This window comes from Crocodylus siamensis, chromosome 6 (genome assembly GCF_052110815.1).
Source record: "Crocodylus siamensis isolate JL-2025a chromosome 6, ASM5211081v1, whole genome shotgun sequence".
Lineage (NCBI taxonomy): Eukaryota > Metazoa > Chordata > Crocodylia > Crocodylidae > Crocodylus > Crocodylus siamensis.
In genome coordinates, this window is record NC_143400.1 from 64,671,032 (window position 1) to 64,686,753 (window position 15,722).

The window sequence follows — 15,722 nt, forward strand, 5'->3', positions numbered from 1 at the left end:
CAAGTGGGGTATGGTTTTCCCATACAACAAAGTATGAGATTGCAAAAACATTATTCATTCTGTATTTGGGATGGAACCTAGACTTTTCAAATTGTTCAGAGACAAAGCGGGGAGAGAGACACCTGTCCACTCCACAGTAATCTTCTGCATGAGTTATGACAGAATTTGGTGGCTGGCACAAGTTCATGTGCCAGTTGTATCTAGAAGTATGCAGTCATTGCAACAGGAAAGCAAACCAAAATGAGTCCTTTTCAAGGGGGGTTAGGGAGCAGGAAAGGAAAAAATGGTAATTCTGATTTCCCTTACTCTGTTGCAGAAAAAAGTGTCACACTTCTAATTTCAGAACTGAATACTGACAGAATAATTATAATTTCCTTTCTAGTAATGCTGTAAAAAATTTCAAAATAGGTGTCCATATGCTGCTGCTGTCTGCTGGATGGAATCAGAATTGCTCAACTGTTGTCATACGCCTTACATTACTAACACAGATTCTCCTTTTGCTCAAGTAAGAGTTCAATTGCTCCTGTCACACTAAAATTTCAAATGACTACTGTGTGCAGCATTGAGACAGCTGTGAAGCATAGGTAGTCATGGATTTATCACAATATTTTTATGTCTCCCTGTTGCTGTTTGTTTACTGACTGAATATGTGGTGTCATAAAGGAAGGATATGTGCAAGGAACGTGGAAATTAGATGCTTAGATAAAGTCAACAGCATACAGTTGGGCCTCAATTTACACAGTATTTTTTTGCACAGTTGCAGTTAAGCACAGTCAATTAATTGTGACCCTTTATTTTTGTACATGGTATGGATTCACTTTTACACGGTGCGGCACAGTTGCCAAGATGTGCAGATGCATCTAGAATCAGCTGGTCGCTTGTCACCTCCCTCCACCATGCTGCTCTCAGTGTAGCTGGTAAGTGTGTTGTGTTGTGGTGGAAGGGGAGGGAAGAAGGAAGGGGTGGGGGTGCAGGTCAATGTCCCCCGTGGTGAGGGAGGGAGTGGGGTAGGGGGTGGGGCAGGTGCGGGACAAAACTTTTCAGATTTGAGGATGTTTTTTAATTGCTTATATATTAAAATAAATGTATGCATCATAATAAGTGTTCTAACATTCTTATGGATAAAAGCACTTTTTTTTGTACTTCTCTGATTTTGTTTTCATTCTTCTTTTCAATGAACAGAATTATAACAACTCTGAGAAAGACACAGAAGTTTGAATAACTGAACTATAATATCAACAGGAGAAAACAGGTCAGTTAACTTTCAAAATAAAACTTTATAGTATTCTTTTAATTAGTACTAATGACTATTGCATAATTGCATACATAGTATTGAATAGACAGAATTATATCTTTTTAAAATGTCGGGTTTTAAAGTCCAAGCTGAGATTCTGAAGAAGCTCTGTGATAAATGTGTCACAACATTTACATGAAGCTGAAGGGAAGATTCAGTTGTTCAGAAACTTAAAAGTATAACCATTTCAAATTTGAAAAAAATGGAACTTATCAAATTTAACCCTCATTATTCTCTAATATTTTTAGCTCTTCTTTCCCAGAAAATCAGAAGTTTTGGTATCTAGAAAGGAAAAACATCATTTTGAATTGTATTTGAATAACATTTCAAATGAATATGCTTAGAAATGATAACGGAGAGCTCTTTTAAAACCTCTTCAAGAGATACCAATTTAAATTTCTGAACAGATTGTAGTTTAAAAAACAAAATATTTTTTGGTATATTGATCTTCTTTCACCTGTACTCAGCAGCATCACCACTTCGCATATTTTTTAATAAAAAATCTGACAGAATCTTGAAAATACCAATTGACTTGGGACCAAGCTTTACAGAGCCCAGTCTTACTCCCATTGCAGCCAATGGCAAAACTCTCCATGTAGGATTTACAGGTGTAATTACACAGAAAAATTCTGTGTCCATTTATAAGCTTATTTTTAAACAGCATGATGGCTATTGCAGTACTGCCTGGGAATGTATATTTGGTATTTAATATAAATGTCAAAGAAGTGCATAGGTTCAGTGTGAATGTGAAAAAAACACTAGCATGCACCTAGAATGTCAATGTGATGATGCCGAGAGGTCAGAAATTCCTCCTCTTCCTGTTATTGTTGGCTGTTCAGTAAGTGAACCCTCTTAGCTTCTCATACTCTAATTATCTTTTCATATTTAGGACTTTTTGTCCAGATTGAGAGCAATTTACATGGGCTTATGACACTGCTGCCATTGCACAGCTACCACCACTTCCCTAAAAAGGACTCCCTTCTATATCCCCTTAGTACCATCATGTCAGCCTTACAAACCCAGACACCCTTCATGACAAGGGCCAAGCTGATCCTCTGCCTGAACCAGGTATTCCCTGTTACAAGGCAGAAGATAGGGCAGAGTAGCACTTTAGAGACCACCTGCTTCAGAAAGGACAACAAGCAACTTAGTCAGATGCCAGGAATGGATCTCATCATTCCAGGCACCTGAAAAAGTAGGTTTTACATAGAAAAGTTCATGTCTTTCTGAGCTGGTTCGTCTCTAAAATGCCACCTTGCCCTACCTTTTGTCTACCTACACACTAACATGGATGGATAATCACTGTGTGCCTTTTGCAAGAGAATAGTGCTGTAAACCTGGAAATATTTTCAGAATGCTTTTGGATTATGTAACACCAGGGGCTTTCTATTTAGTTTTAAAAGATAAAATAATTGCTATTAAGTCTGAACAGTTGAAATGTAGCAAGTTTTTTTACTTGGTAAACCGAATAGAAAAAGAAACAAAACAAAACAAAACAAAACTGGACCGCTCAAAAACTTAGTTGAAGCCCCCTGGGTTACTCATAACTCACTGTACAGTCAGTCATCAATTTCAGAGGAAACCTTAGATATCTTTAAGCATTAGACTCAACTATAAATATAGCCTAAGATCCATATACATTTTAATTAACGTCATCACTTATTGTTTCAGCACTTTTGAAGACCTGCAGTTCTTGCAGACTGATGCAGTGAAATGAGGCAAAATCATATGTTGATTCATCCCAGCTTCCCTTTTGAGATACCACACACCCTCTGTTTTGCAAAATTTCTTATGCTGCTCCTTATCTGTCTCTCTCAATTTGACTGAGTTAGGTTTTCAGTCCCTAATCTATAGGTCACAGAGTTGAATACCTTTAGAAAGCTGTTGATACACACAAGTTTGACTTCCCCTCTGTGGCAGGGCACCTTTGGTTCTTGCCACTTCAAGGGCTTGAGCAGGAAGCAGGTCAGCATACAGGTGACTGCAGTGCGTATCAGGGGGGTCACATGACCATCAGGAGGCCACCTGATTGGATCAGGGCTATGCAACTGCAGGGTAGAGTGGGCAGCTGCTGCAGGGGTGCTGCTGAGTTAACATCACCCAGCTGAAGCTCCTCTGCTCCCAGGAACATCTGGAGGTTCAGGGTAGGAATTATGGGGATGGAGGAGGTTCCTAGGGACCCAGGGAGTCCCAAACCCTGAAGAAAAGGCCTAAGGAAAAGCTAGGCCAGCCTAGGAAGGGGGTTATAGCTTGTGGGTTAGCCCCTGATTAGGTCTGGTGGTGAGGCCAGGGGCACAGATGAGCCCTGTGAAGTAAAGGGCTACAAGATAAGATCTCTGGGGGCTCTAGGAGAGCTCAGGGAAGTTGATGGCTTTATGGTGGGGTCCAGGGGAGACCCTTGTTGAGTGGAAAGGGTCAGCTGCTGGTGGATTGGCCCAGGGCTCTTGGCTGGTCTAAGCTCGGGACAGGGCCCAGAGAGGCCAAAGGACAAGCAGGTCCACCACAAGGGGTAGGCCAGGGCAACGGACAGCCCTTGCACCCTGACTGACTGGAGGCTGGGGCCAGGCTCAAGGTGAGCAAAGGCCTCAAGGGAGAGACCACTGGCGAGAGACCAAAGGGGGTCAGTTGCCAAGCAGGCTGAAATGACAGGGGCCGATACTTTGACTGGCCCTGGGGATGGCCCCCTGTCACACCATTAATTTCAGCTTTTGCATTTTCTGTGGCTTTTTCTATAATAATACAATTATTGTTGTTAATATTATTATTATTATTATTGATGAAGAGTTGTATTTTATGCCAGATGTGGTGTCTATACATTCTTAGTCAGTGAAGGTGACAAAGAGATATAGCACTGTATAATTACTATGGACCAGTTTTAACTGCTAGGGTTATACCAGAGCCCAGCAGAAAAAATTCCTAGAGCAAGACCAAAACAAAACAAACCACCTTCAATCCAATCTTTGCAAGGGACCCTTGAGTTGGCTGGTGATATTCATACAGTATTGAGGCTGAGTAGGGAGGTCATGGGGTTGGGACACTATCTTCCTGGAAGCTTCTGCCACTGATGCCATTCCCAGAGGAAGTGATAGCAATAGCGATATGTCACCTCTGCCTCAGATGTGCATGTTAGTGCAGATTGAGTCTAATATATTCTTTTGCACCTGTATTGGGAAAAATATGTCTATTTCAATAGTAATAAAAATTAAAAATATATCCTTCAATTATGCTATGAAGCAAATGGGGTGGCTGTAAGCCCCAGGGGTGACCATAAGCCCCACAAAAAATCTCTTTTTGTCCTTCTCACTCTCAGGCAAAAGTCTCCCCTTCACTTGCCCAGCAAAGGATTTGGTGGTAGGGGTCTGCTACAGACCCCCACATCAAGGGGAAGAAATAGATTTGGGGCTCCTGAGGCAACTCTCAGAGACCATAAAAGCTAAAGAGGCGGTGGTCATGGGGGACCTAAACTACCCGGACATCTGCTGGGAGACACAGACAGCAAAGTCCCACCACTCACGCAGGTTTCTAACCTGTGTACAGGACCTCCACCTGACGCAGGAGGTACATGGTCCCACTAGGGGGAATGCCTTACTGGATCTGGTATTGGCAACGGGGGATGACATAGTAGGGGACCTACAGATCGGTAGCCATCTGGGGGACAGTGATCACCTAAAAGTACAATTCAACATAAGGCGTCGAGTGGGTAAGGTAACCAGTAGGGTGAACGTGCTGGACTTTAGGAAAGCTGATTTCAGCGAACTCAGGCAATTAGTGAAGGATGCACTGCAGAGTAGTAGTTTTGAAATGATGGGAGCCCAAGAAGGGTGGCTGTGCCTTAAGGAAGCTATCCTTCGAGCACAAAGCAAGACGATCCCCCTGCGAGGTAAAAGAGGGAAAGGGGCCAGGAGGCTTCCCTGGCTGACCAGAGAAATCCAGGGCAGACTAAGGGCCAAAAGGGGAGCACATAAAAAGTGGAAACAGGGAGAGATCACCAAAGAGGAATATACCTCTTCTGCTCGTGCTTGTAGGGAGGCAGTTAGACAGGCCAAAGCTACCATGGAGCTGAGGATGGCAACCCAAGTAAAAGACAATAAGAAATTGTTTTTTAGATATATAGGGAGTAAAAGGAAGGCCCAGGGAGGAATAGGACCCCTGCTAAATGGGCAGAAACAATTGGTGACGGACAGAGGGGACAAGGCTGAACTCCTCAACGAGTTCTTCGCCTCAGTGTTCCTAAGCGAGAGGCATGACAAGTCTCTCACTGGGAGTGTAGGGAGGCAGCAGCAAGGCACCAGACTTCCATGCGTGGACCCTGAGGTGGTGCAGGGTCACTTGGAAGAACTGGATGCCTTTAAGTCGGCAGGCCCGGATGAGCTCCATCCGAGGGTACTGAAGGCACTGGCCGACATCATTGCAGAGCCACTGGCAGGAATATTTGAATGCTCGTGGCGCACGGGTCAAGTCCCGGAGGACTGGAAAAGGGACAATGTGGTTCCCATTTTCAAGAAGGGGAGGAAGGAGGACCCGGGTAACTATAGGCCAGTCAGTCTCACCTCCATCCTTGGCAAAATCTTTGAGAAAATCATCAAGGCTCACATTTGTGAGAGCCCGGCAGGACAAATTATGCTGAGGGGAAACCAGCACGGGTTCGTGGCAGGTAGATCGTGCCTGACCAATCTAGTCTCTTTTTATGACCAGGTCACAAAACGCCTCGACGCAGGAGGAGGGGTGGATGTCGTATACTTGGACTTCAGGAAGGCCTTTGATACGGTATCCCACCCCATACTGGTGAACAAGTTAAGGGGCTGTGACTTGGATTACTGCACAGTCCGGTGGGTGGAGAATTGGCTGGAGGGTCGCACCCAGAGAGTTGTGGTGGATGGGTCGGTTTCGACCTGGAAGAGTGTGGGCAGTGGGGTCCCGCAGGGCTCGGTGCTTGGACCGATACTCTTTAATGTCTTCATCAGCGACTTGGACGAGGGGGTGAAATGTACTCTGTCCAAGTTTGCAGATGACACTAAGCTATGGGGCGAAGTGGACACGCCGGAGGGCAGAGAACAGCTGCAAGCAGACCTGGACAGGTTAGACAGGTGGGCAGAAAACAACAGAATGCAGTTCAACAAGGAGAAATGCAAAGTGCTGCATCTAGGGAGGAAAAATGTCCAGCACACCTACAGCCTAGGAAATGACCTGCTGGGTGGCACGGAAGTGGAAAGGGATCTTGGAGTCCTAGTGGACTCCAAGATGAACATGAGTCGGCAGTGTGACGAAACCATCAGAAAAGCCAATGGCACTTTATCGTGCATCAGCAGATGCATGACAAATAGGTCCAAGGAGGTGATGCTTCCCCTCTATCGGGCGCTGGTCAGACCGCAGCTGGAGTACTGCGTGCAATTCTGGGCGCCGCACTTCAAGAAGGATGCGGATAACCTGGAGAGGGTCCAGAGAAGGGCCACTCATATGGTTAAGGGCCTGCAGGCCAAGCCCTACGAGGAGAGATTAGAGAAACTGGACCTTTTCAGCCTCCGCAAGAGAAGGTTGAGAGGCGACCTGGTGGCTGCCTATAAGTTCGTCAGGGGGGCACAGAAGGGAATTGGTGAGTATTTATTCACCAAGGCGCCCCCGGGGGTTACAAGAAATAATGGCCACAAGCTAGAGGAGAGCAGATTTAGATTGGATATTAGGAGGAACTTCTTCACAGTTCGAGTGGCCAAGGTCTGGAATGGGCTCCCAAGGGAGGTGGTGCTCTCCCCTACCCTGGGGGTATTCAAGAGAAGGTTGGATGTGTATCTAGCTGGGGTAATGTAGGCCCAGCACTCTTTCCTGCTTATGCAGGGGGTCGGACTCGATGATCTATTGAGGTCCCTTCCGACCCTAGCATCTATGAATCTATGAATCTTGATGTCTTTATGGTTATAAAAGGGAGGCTGCCCCAAGGCTTCCCAGACCTGGTCTTCCTCTAGTGACCACCTGGTGGCTGTGGTCCTTTGCGTTATGGACTAATTGCATGGCTCCATACTTTCCCTAAACCATGCCTTGCAGATGGCATCATTGTGGATGTTCTTTCTGTCACATGTCTATAGTCCCACAGCCCTCCTCTGGGACTTTAGACTGCTCAGTCTCTCACACAGCCCCACTTGAGTCTCCAGGCCCCTCAGTCCCTCACTCAGCCACTCTCTAGGCTGCTAGACTCCTTGGCCCCTTGCTCAACTCCCTTCTGGGCTGCCAGATCCTTTGGTCCCTTACTTGACCCCTTCCTGGGTCCTCAGGTCTCTCAGTCAGCCCTTCTCTGGGCTGCCAGGGTCCCTGGTCTCACTTTTGACCTCTCTGGGCTGCCAGACCCATTGGTCTCTCACATGGCCCCTTGCTGGCCCCTATTCCTGGCCCCTCATTCTGGATCCTTCTGGTCCCACTACACTATTCCTAGCCCCTCATTGGGCCACTGGACCCTCCAGGTCCCACTCTTTCCTAACCCTCACTGGGCCACTGGACCATCTAGTCCGGCTCATCCTCAGCCCCTGGCTGGACCTCTGGACTATCTGGTCCTGCTTCTGTTTTAATTTCGGGGTGTGCTCCCCTAGTTTTTCCCCACCGGGAGGTAACCTGCAAGGCAGCAGAGGCTGGGGTTTTAGGACACCCCAGACATACTCTTTCATGGGGCTGGGCCCTGGTGGCACTTTCTAGGAGCTGCTCTGCTATAAGCAGTCCCACCACCGTAACCCCAGCAGGGTACAGTTCTCAGTCATACCCAGGACCAGCTTAGGCCAGGTCTCTGTCCCTGGCCAATGACCCTAGCTATGAGTTCCTTGGGCCCCTATGATGTCACCCACAGGGCATCCCTGCTTTCTGTTTTCTCAGCCCCTGGTCTTCTGAGGCTCTCATACAGCCCCCTTCTGGGCTCAGCTCTCTCCTTCTTCCATGCTACCTTTGGCCCTGGCTCCCCTATCTCTGAGCCCTCCTGGTCTAGTGCTGTCTAGGACCCTTCTCTACATCCAATGGCCTTGTCCCAACTATCTTCTTTTGTGGGCCTCGGTTTCTCCAACCCCTTCTTCTCTGGCAATGGCCACCCCTGTACCTTCAGCCTCTCCCAGGCCCTGGCCCTGCCTCAGGCCAGTTGAGAACTTTGGGCCCTCTCTGGCTCCACCAGTCTCCTACTGCAGCTGCCCCTGGCCCCATTGACAAGCCAGTGAGATTCTCTGGATCACTCCCTTCACTACCTTCTCTTCTCGGCTGTCCTACTTTTCAGATAGCTTTGGCTTGGCCATCTTCATTCTGTGCTGCAGACTAAGGTGACCACCCATCCCTAACTGGGAAGGATAGTCCTGCAATGGGAACCTCAAGTCCTGGTCCCAGGCTGCATGACTCCAGGACAGCATTTGTCCCAGATTCACAGCAATCTATAGGGATTGGGAAATGGTGTGTTTCCCCTTGCAAGCATTTCAGCCTGCAGGGGTCTGCTGGGAGCAGGCACTACACGTATATGCACACCCACACACATATACCTAGTGGGGAAATACAGTCAGGAAGCATGGAGAGTAGCTCCCTGCAGGTAATTCTATGCAGGGGGAGGGCTATAGTGGGTGCAGGAGAGGGCACAGATTGAGGCCCCTATGATGAGGAAGGGAGTAGGGCACAGCGGCTGGGCATGCTTCCCAGCCAGGGTGGTGCATGGGGATGGGGTGGGGAGCAGGAGTTGTGGGTGGATCATCCAGGGGGTCAGGTCACAGGACCACATGCCCCCCCCCCAGATTTGTGCACAGGGCAGGGGCAAATGCAGGCTGCCAACTGCTCAGGCCTCCCCATCCTACTGCCCTGTCCTCAGGGGCCCTACACTGGCCATGCTGCTATGGCGAGGTGCTCCCTACCCACCTGGCAGCAGCAAGGGCAGCAGTGTTGTTGAGTTGTTTCTTCTGCTGCTGCCAGGTGGGCAGGGGGCATGTGGCCAGTGCAGGGTTCTTGAGGGAAAGGCAGGAGGGTGGGAAGACCCAAGCCCAGAAGCTTGCACCCCCACTGGCCCCAAGCCAGTGGGAAGCTTGCATCCACCCCCATTCTGCTCCACTCAGCTCTCATCCAGCCATTGGCCATACTGGGGGTGGGGGAAGGTGGGTATTTATCCCACTTTCCTCTTTTGAAAAGGTGGTCACCCTTCTGCAGGCCCCTAATCCCACTTCCTCTCTGATGGTGTTCCCCCCTGACCACAGCCTCTCTGAGGCCCTGGCACTGCCACAGGCCACTTGAGAACTCAGGCCTCTCTCTGTCTCCAGCAGTCTCCCACTGTGGACACCTCTGGCCTTCAGCCCTCCACTTGGCCCTGGCCCCACTAGCAGACCAGTGGGCTTCCACTAGGGTCAGTCCTCCAGCCTACCAGCCCACCCTCATTAACAGGTCCACCCTCTCAGGCTACTCAGCAGATCTCAGCTCTAAGCTACTCAGTAACTCCCGTCTCTGGGCTGACCTGAGCTCCACAATAGGCCTTAAGCACTGAACCCCTGGATCTGGGTTCCCCCAGGCCTCACAATAGGTCTTATGCTCTGAGTTCCTCCCTCTGGGCTCACTCAGGCCCCAGCCTGGGTTCCTCCCATCTCTGAGCTCCTACCCAAACCTCCAGACTGCTTCAGTTGTCCTGTCTATGCTGGGGCTCCAGAGCTCCAGAGCTGCAGTCCTTCTGCTGGGATGACGTTTTCTCAGCAGGGTCCAGATCTTACTACCAGGCTTCTTTCAGGGCCTGGGCTTATAGCTGCTCTAAGCCCAAGCCTCCTCCAGAGTCAGGTGACATTTCATAGACATTACGGCTGGAAGGGACCTCGGAAGATCATCGAGTCCAGCCCCTTGCCCAAAGGGCAGGAAGTCAGCTGGGGTCATAGGATCCCAGCAAGATAAGCATCCAATTTGCTCATGAAGGTGTTCAATGTAGGTGCTTGATCCACCTCCGATGGCAGGCTGTTCCACACCTTGGGGGCTCGGGCAGTAAAGAAATTCTTCCTTATGTCTAGCCTGAAATGGTCTTGTAGTAGTTTATAACCGTTCGACCTCGTCATCCCTTGGGGCGCTCTGGCAAACAAACATTCCCCCAGATACTGGTGGTCACCCCTGATAAACTGGCCATCAGATCACCCCTGAGCCTGCGCTTTTCCAGGCTAAAGAGCCCCATGGCTCTCAGCCTGTCATCATAAGGTCTGTTTTCCTGACCTCTGATCATGCGTGTGGCTCTTCTCTGGACTCTCTCAAGCTTCTCCACATCCTTTTTGAATTGTGGAGCACAAAACTGGACGCAGTACTCCAGCTGTGGCCTCACCAAGGCCAAGTACAGGGGGAGAAGGACATCCTGGGTTTTGCTTGAGAAGCATCTATGGATGCAAGCCAGCATTTTGGTTGCTTTACTAGTCGCAGCATCACACTGCAGGCTCATGTTCATCTTGTGGTCAATGATGACCCCCAAGTCTCTTTCTTCCATAGTGCTAGCCAGCATAGCACTGCCAAGCCTATAAGGATACTGCAGGTTTTTCTTCCCAAGGTGGAGAACCTTGCATTTTTCAGTGTTAAACACCATCAGTTTAGGCTTAGCTTCACTGGGCAGCTGCCTGGATCAGCTGGCTCCCCTCACCCCGGCCCACACCTGCCACCCGTCAGTGGCTCCGCAAGCTGCCTGATCTCTTAAATTGGCAGGCACCCCAAATGCCCTGCCACAGGCCTGATCATCACCTTAACATGCAGCTAATACTTCCCTGACATAGTGGGCATGCTGCAAGCATGAGAAGAGTACACTTCACTCAGGTCATTCCTAGCCAGTATCTTCTGGGAGCTGCCATATTTAGAGCAGCACTGAGGGTTAAATCACCATGTCAATGCCCCAGCATTGAGAGCACAGAAGTGGCTTTAAGTGCTGGCATAGCTGAGCATCAAGACCTCAATTTACTCTGAGTTGAGTTTTGACATCTTTATCAGGCTGTGAATTTTGTTTGCTTTAGTCAGACAAGTAAACCAACTGGGGCTGATATTAATTTCTCTCACCCAGATGTAATTTCTGTGAAGTTAATGGGATCATTCTGGTGTACACTGAGGGCTCCTATACACATGCAGGGAGGCTTCTTCGACATACTGTAATTACAGCATGGTAATTATTGCACTCCAGCAGATTCCAGTGTCACATGTATCAGCGTGGGGACGCTGATACACATGACACTATGGGTACTTTAATTAATGCAGCTCTCAGAGATGCCCCTTCACACACACACCCCCACACACACATGCACAACACCTCGTGGAGCATATTTATAAGCACTCTAAGTCAAGGTCAATGGGACTTGTTGCATGACTGAACCAAGAACAACTTGGCCCCATAGTTTTAATTCAGTTTTTAACTTTAAGTACTTTAACTCTGTTTTGTCATATCAAAAAGGTGCTGACATCCCAGCCTATAAGTCTCCATTTTTCTCTTATTTATGCTACAAAGATTTGTTACTTTTACAAAGACTGAAAAATACATGACCCAAGAATTTCCACACAGAATATACCCAGATGGGTAGTACTTAAGCCCTGTCTGCAGGAGAACTGAAATTGTAAAAAGCTTCCTTCTAGGCTTGTGTGGCTTTACCATAAGGGCTATGTAAAATTCATAGATTAAAATCCTGCAGTTTGCTAGCAAGCCTCAGTTCTAATCTCTACACAATCCACCACAGCTAGTCCTTCCTCTTGCCCCTATATGGAAAATGACCTAGTAATTCAGTGATGACTAAATAAAGCACACCGTTATGTACACTCATATAAGGCCAGACTCCTTAGGTCCTCAGTAGGACCCTTCTAGCATTCTGTATATGTTAACAAGGATGATATTATATGTTGATTTATAGCATGTTGACGATATATTTGTCCCAAACTGCACATGCTCCCAGAACTTTAAAAGGGTGACCTAGTAGTCCTGGGGACAGGGAAAGCCACAAGCTTTTCTGACAGCTCTGGCTGATAGGGAGCCAGCTGCTCTCCCTCCCTCCATCACCTTGGAGGGAGAGGAGAGCATGTACATTGTGCAAGTTAAAGCACAATACCAACTAGCCACAAAGAGGCTCCATATTTAACAAGCAACATCTTTGTGGCTGGTTTGCCATTTTATCATATGACAAGTTTCTTACATAAAATATTAACTTTTTAAACACTGTTACCACATTTAGATTACTGAGTCATTAAAGAGAGTGGGCAATTTTTTAAAAAATAACCTATGTGATTTAGGATGCTGAATTCCACTACGTTTCCATGAGATTTAGCCACATTGGCATCTACCATTGTGAAAAAGGGACTACATCTATGAAATGCAGTGGTTCCCAAACATTTTACCTAATATAGATTTGCGTCCCAATCTTATTGTGTTTCAAATGCCAATCAGAAGAAAAAATAGTTTCTACTTAGGCCATCATAGTATCCTTTTCTTAACACCATTATATCTTCTTTTTATCTTTTGCTCTCAGACATTCAATAGGCAATACACAGAGAACCTCATGCTCATTAGCAGTGCCTTCTTGGCGAGATTCTGGAATCCATCCCAGGACCTCTCAGGAACAAGCATAAAATAGAAAGTAGTAGCACCTGGCAAGGAAGGTCCTAGTTTTCCAGAAATTACTCTATTCACATAAGGTCAATAAAATGCTAATTTTAGCACTCCTCTTGTCAGAAATTCAGTCCCTTGAAATTTCCCAGGATCCAACCATATGGAAAGATTAATATAATAATTGGAAGTTTGAAAGTTGAATTTTGAAATAGAAAGTTGAAGAGATTAAACAGTTTGAAAACTTCTGCTTACAGGTAACTTTTAGATTTTTAGGTTTTTAATCCAATAAGCAAACATTTTCATATTTTAATATTTTTGGCAGTAACGTCTAGTTGAGATAAATTGACTTAAAGTGAAAAAAACAACAAACAAATTTCATTGGCAAAATATATATTACTCATGCAGGATGGCACACAATAGAGTTGCCACAACTGCCATTAACTATGCATCTGTCTATAATTTTTTTTAAAGGAACATTAAGGCATGCTTATGCCCCCTTAGGTGACCCTTTGTTTTTGCCAACTCTGGAATGCATTGCTAGGTAACTAAAATCTCTGTGTTCCAAAACAAAAGTAAAAACCAATCTGATTTATTGTTTATTTTACTACATTGTTCTGCTTTTTGTTACTTTATTTGATTGCTGTTTATAACCAACTCATCTAGCAAGGAATGTAGATGAAGAAATGAAGTACAAACCTCTTGGAAATTACTGGTAAAGACCACTATGAACCAGAAGTGCTATACCTCTGCATACATCATAGATGAGGAAATCCTAGTAGTTAGTAGGAGAGTAATTTACTGTTTACTATGTATATTATTTTCTTAATTAATTTAATACTTGCAAAAGGGTCTAGACTGAATTTTTTTTAATGTTCTATAAAATATGGTCAATTGGCAGTGCAAGCTTCCCCATGTTGCTCTACCAATGTGCCTCAGGACTCATGTGAAGTCACCATCAAAAAAGGTTAAAAGATCATTCAGCTTCCTGGATCTGTCTTCTGGAGGAAGGTCCATCCAAGCCCAGCAGCCCGATAGGCTAGAATAGTTAAGGCACAACAGTTTGTTAGCCAATGGCACACAACAGTGATATGAGCAGCATCACATCAACCACTTTGACTCCCCAGCCTGAATGACCACATACATATTTACAGATGGGCCACCTGGTAGCAACCCCTGACACAAGCCTAGAACACAGCTTGAAATCATGCCTCTAGAGCCACAGTGGAATGCCTTAACTACTCTGCCACCACAACCTTATCTTCTGAATGAGCACCAACAAAGCCAATAAGACTACCAGTGGTGGTACTTTGGGTGATGTGGACACCTGTCAATGGCAAACTCTTCAAATATTCCTCTAAACAACTATCAGTTGGAAATAGCCAAGCATATATTTTAGAGGTCCTAGTACATATATAGAGAGATTTCTGTATAAGTAGCTGACAAATATATAAAATTAAACACTAACCATCATATTAACTGATAATTACACTCATGGTAGGAAAGAATGATAAAGAACACATTGTAATAAATGTCATTCTTCTGTTTTAAATTTTCTCAGAATCAGACAGAAAGCCTTGAAGACCATGAATTTATCCAACGATGCATCAAAATATGAGCAAATAGTAGAGATAGTGAAAGCATCCCTTTACATGGTAGATTTCATCTTCATTACCACAGTTACTTTGTTAATATTAAAGACAGTGCGCCACAACTCACCAATGAAGAAAGAAATTCAGTACTTTTTGCTGTGCCATCATCTCCTGTGTTGTTCTGTATTCTGCTGTTTTGGTCTTGTATACAACGCAATACGAGCCTTTGATGCGAAAAGTCCCCAACTTATTATGTGGATAATCTATGGAGTACAAATAGCAACTGGGGAAGGAGTACTAATAACTTTGACTTTGATGGCTCTTAACAGATGTCTTGCTGTATGTTGGCCTTTAAGATACTTACAGTTGGTACACTCATGGAAACACAAAGTCATAATTTGTGTTTGGATTACAACAATGCTCAAATCTACATGCTTGTTAATGATAGAAGGCATTGACAAGAATCCAGAAGATATATTCAAAACAGAACCTTCTTCCCTAACTGTTTTGGGTGGTGTTTTTGCAAGATCAACTGGAATTATTTTGATTTTATTTCTCATAATCACCATTATAATAAGCTACTGTCTCTTATGTACTGAAGGAATACAAGCTGGTCATTTCAATAGCTCAAATAGCAAAGCCAGAAAAACTGTGATTATTCATGGATTGCAAATGAGTTTGCATCTTCTTCCACCTTTAATAATAATAGCTGTTGAAAGAGGCTCTGACCCTACTATTTTACATTTAACAGCCTTTGTTTTTTTCTCATTTGCACAATGCCTGAGCCCTGTAGTTTATGGTCTACGAAACAAAGACCTGCAAATCAAGCTATTCAACAGACAAAGAAACATAGACGGACCATATACAGACCATACAACAAACAGTAATGCTATATAGAAGCTTCAGACAACAGGCAGCTGACTGATTTAGAGAAAAATAATATACTAGGTGGCCGCCTCAACACGAGATGCTGACTTTGTAGTCATTACTGTACAGTAGCACTGGTGAATGTCTTTTTTGTGGCACTACTGTGCAGTAGCTTACCTGCCAATTCAGCAGTGTGTGGAGCTCACAGCAAAAAGACCATGAAAATGGGGCCAGACACTGTAAGCAGCCCGCAATTTTTACTGTGCCTCCATGTGCTTAAATAGATCCCTGACTGTCTCAAAGTAGGCATGGAAAGACACACCCGTCCTGGCTTACAGAGAGCCCCCAAATCTCAAATGGCATCTCTCAAACAACTGACTAACAAACTCCCATCCTGAGGCACCAGCCCTTGCAATGGACCCAGTGGCTACTG

At 45.8% G+C, this 15,722-nt stretch overlaps 1 long non-coding RNA gene across 1 annotated transcript; it reads left to right on the forward strand.

Moving 5' to 3' along the window:
- Nucleotides 1-391: 391 nt before the first annotated feature.
- On the forward strand, nucleotides 392-14,561 carry LOC149862918 (uncharacterized). Its single transcript, XR_016442891.1, has 4 exons — nucleotides 392-505; nucleotides 839-917; nucleotides 1,183-1,252; nucleotides 14,392-14,561. It is a non-coding gene; the product is annotated as an uncharacterized LOC149862918 (long non-coding RNA).
- Nucleotides 14,562-15,722: the final 1,161 nt, after the last annotated feature.